This window comes from Palaemon carinicauda, chromosome 26, assembly GCF_036898095.1.
Source record: "Palaemon carinicauda isolate YSFRI2023 chromosome 26, ASM3689809v2, whole genome shotgun sequence".
Lineage (NCBI taxonomy): Eukaryota > Metazoa > Arthropoda > Malacostraca > Decapoda > Palaemonidae > Palaemon > Palaemon carinicauda.
In genome coordinates, this window is record NC_090750.1 from 68490421 (window position 1) to 68494944 (window position 4524).

The window sequence follows — 4524 nt, forward strand, 5'->3', positions numbered from 1 at the left end:
CTTAAAAAAACTGTTAGGTATGGCTTTGAAAACTCTGTGATTTTCGTTCATCCTAGAGATTTAGGGCACCAAATTAACTGGAGTGAGTCATCTTTGCTTTTCAAAAGTACCTGTCCGTGCAGAAGGAAGATTCTGGAATCAGCCATCATAAAACAAACAAACACAATGAACTTATCTGACGGAAAATAGAAAGCTGACATTGTGGACAACACCCTTCTCAACCCTCTTATAAAAAGATAATCCATCGAGACCGACCACCAGATATGCATCAAAGGTCAAGACCTCAGATCTTGATCAAGACCAAGGTCTATAGACCTTGATCAAGACAATCTCCGATCGGGTCTAAAATATGAAGACGCACCTGGTCAGCGCACCTGGCTGAGCTAAAATTTGGCTTATCCTTCCCAGCACTGGATACAAATTTCTTAGAACAATTAGAAACGCCTTTTTACTTTCCCATAAACTGCCACTGTTCACTCCGTTTCTCATCATTACTGACTTTGAAGAGGACCAATATGTATTGGTCGAAATATAATTATTTATTTTTATTTCCGTTGTTTCTAATACGGGCCTTTGTGAAGAAACCTGTTAAACGGTTCAATTACAGATAGAAGTAAGGCACGTACACACACATACACAAACATATGAATATATATATATATATATATATATATATATATATATATATATATATATATATTATATATATATATATATATATATATATATGTATATATATATATATATATATATATATATATATATATATATATATATATATATATATATATATATATATATATATATATATTCTTTCCGCGCACTGGATACAAATTTCTTAGAACAATTAGAAACACATTTTTGCTTTCCTATATAAACTGCCACTGTCGACTCCGCTTCTCATCATTACTGACTTTGAAGAGGATCTATGTGTATTGGTCGAAATATGATTATTTATTTATTTTTCCGTTGTTTCTTTTATGGGCCTTTCTGAAGAAACCTTATGAGCTGTTCAATTACAGTTAGAAGTAAGGCACATACACACACATACACAAACATATAATATATATATATATATATATATATATATATATATATATATATATATATATATATATATATATATATATATATATTTATATATATATATATTTATAGATATACATATATATATATATGTATATATATATACATATATACATATGTATGATATATATACATAGATATACACACACACATATATATATGTATATATATATATATAAATGAATATATAAATATATATATGTATATATATATATAGTATATATATATATATATGTATATATATATATATATATATATATATATATATATATATATAAATGAATATATAAATATATATATGTATATATATATATAGTATATATATATATATATATATATATGTATATATCTATCTATATATATATATATATATATATATATATATATATATATATATATATATATATATACTGTATATATATATATATATATATATATATATATATATATATATATATATATATATATATATGCAGCCTGCCGGGTGTTGTTATCAAATTTAGATTTACCTTCACAATACTTTATATGTTTATTCGTTAACATAATTTATTGAAAAAAACCTATATCTGAGGGAAAAATTTAGGTTAGTAAATAAGTTTCAATTCACATTACTTGGTAATTATTTGAAAACGATGGTATTCGGACAAAAATATTTCCAACCAATCAGCTATCAGGAAACTTTTCCGAGCTAAAAGGGCACCCTGCGAATCGGTGCAAATCTGCCTCACTAAAAAAATGTCTATATAATTTCCATTTCTGAGTGATAATTTAACAACTTTTTCACAACTTGACTCCTATGAATCAGGCCACTGTCATGCACCAAAACGATAGGGAGTGGATTAGGAATAGCCATAGGTCTCACTGTAGGCAAGAACACTTCCTCCAATATTTCAACATAATTATTACTTGTGAATGTCCCCGACAATTTGACAAGCTCCCCTTGTCCCTCAGCCTACATCCAACCCAAGAAATTAATACCTACTCTTCATATCCTGATCCGTAATTTGATATTTTTTTCTTCATACCAGGTTTTGCCCTTCTTAACTGCGCCTTACTCGTGCTTTTACAGAAATATAGAATTTTTCCCGATGGAGAATCAGTGCAAATCTGCCTCACTAAAAAAATTGACTCTATAATGTCCAATTCTGAGTGATAATTTAAAGTTTTTTTCACAACTTGACTCTTATGAATCATGCTATTGTCAAGCACCAAAACAATAGGAAGTGGATTAAGAATAGCCATAGGTCTCACTGTAGGCAAGAACACTTCCTCCAATATTTCAAAATAATCATTACATGTGAATGTTCCCGATGATTTGACAAGCTCCCATGGAGCCCACATCCAAGCCAAGAAATTAATACTGGCTCTTCATTTCCCGATCCTTTATTTAGTTTTTTTTTTTTTCTTCATACCAGGTTTTGCACTTCTTAACTGCGCCTTACTTGTGGTTTTACAGAAATATAGAATTTTTCCCAACGGAGAATCGGTGCAAATCTGCCTCACTAAAAAAAATGTCTATATAATTTCCATTTCTGAGTGATAATTTAACAACTTTTTCACAACTTGACTCTTATGAATCAGGCTACTGTCATGCACCAAAACGATATGGAGTGGATTAGGAATAGCCATTGGTCTCACTGTAGGCAAGAACGCTTCTTCCAATATTTCAACTTAATCATTACTTGTGAATGTTCCCAACAATTTGACAAGCTCTCTTGGTCCCTCATCCAACCCAAGAAATTAATACCGACTCGTCATATCCTGATCCTTTTTTTCTTCATACCAAGTATTGCCCTTCTTCAACAGAAGTATAGTATTTTTCCCGATGGAGAATCGGTGCAAATCTGCCTCACTAAAAAAAAAAATTGACTATATAATGTCCATTTCTGAGTGATAATTTAATTTTTTTTTTTTCACAACTTGACTCTTATGAATCAGGCTACTGTCATGCACCCAAAACGATAGGGAGTGAATTAGGAATAGCCATAGGTCTCACTCTAGGCAAGAACACTTACTCCAATATTTCAACAAAATCATTACTTGTGAATGTTCCCAACAATTTGACTCTCCAGGCCCATCATCCAACCCAAGAAATTAATACCGACTCTTCATAGCCTGATCCTTTATTTAATATTATTTTGCTTCATACCATGTATTGTCCTGCTTCAACTGCGACTTATTCGTGCTTCGTCAGAAGTATAGTATTTTTCCCGATGGAAAATTACAGTTTTCTAAAATTCGTGATGGGGTTTATCACGAAACTAATCTAAGGCGACATTCTTTTTTCTGTTGCATTAGATATTCTGTATCAGCAAGGATATAGAAATTAATATTAGCTTCATGGATGCGTTGACCTGAGGTGCTTGTGTGGGAACAAAATTTATTTTAGGAAAGGCAATTTTTACAATATCTCATTGAAGAATATAGGATGAATAATAACATTTAGCAGTTCTTGAGATTAAGAAAATAATGTTTCTGGGAGAACTAGATCCATACTTTTAAAATTAATTATAATAATACCCACGAATTATAAAATACTTTGATTCTGGAGGACTAAAAATGAAGATTGTTTATTAAAAAAAGAAAAAAAAAATCCACCGACTTGGCCACGAGGCATCAGCAAAGCACTAAGCACAATAAAAACAACATAACGATTACTGGAATCCAGGTAGCTACTTAAAAAATCATATGCATTAATGCATTATGATACGACACAATTATCCAATTTTAGAGACATTACGTTAAAATATTTTAGTTATTTACCGATAAACATAATAAGAGTTGGTGTAAGAAATTGACTTCAAACCTTGAGTGTAATTTCGACATCAGTTTTGTAATTTTCTTGCTAATGACCAAACTACGAAACAAGGCGCGTATATTACCACAAATTTAGTCACTAATCACAGATTTCGTATACTTTTATGACAAAATTATGTAAACAAATTTTTTATGATCGATAGAACTAAATTTAGGTAGGTAAGGAAGTAGATAAGTATGGAGAGAGAGAGAGAGAGAGAGAGAGAGAGAGAGAGAGAGAGAGAGAGAGAGAGAGAGAGAGTTTTTGTGTAAAATATATATATTTGTGTAATTTTGTAATTCTCATACTCCGGAAGGGGTCGATAGAATAAAATTTGCCAAAAAAATTGCCCCCCCCCCCAAAAAAAATATATATATATACTGTATATATGTATATATATATATTTATATATATATATATATATATATATATATATATATATATATATATATATATATATATATATATATAATGTTTATTTGTATTTTGTTCTCATAATTGAATTTCCGTTCCAATGTTTTCCTTTCCAGTCTTTTTCAAGTGAAAAAAATATTGTTAAGCTCGTGCTCTTTAAGGCGTAGCTAGAACACTGGCATTCAATTTGCCGTTGGATATGAAATTCCACTGAGAAAAAAAGATGC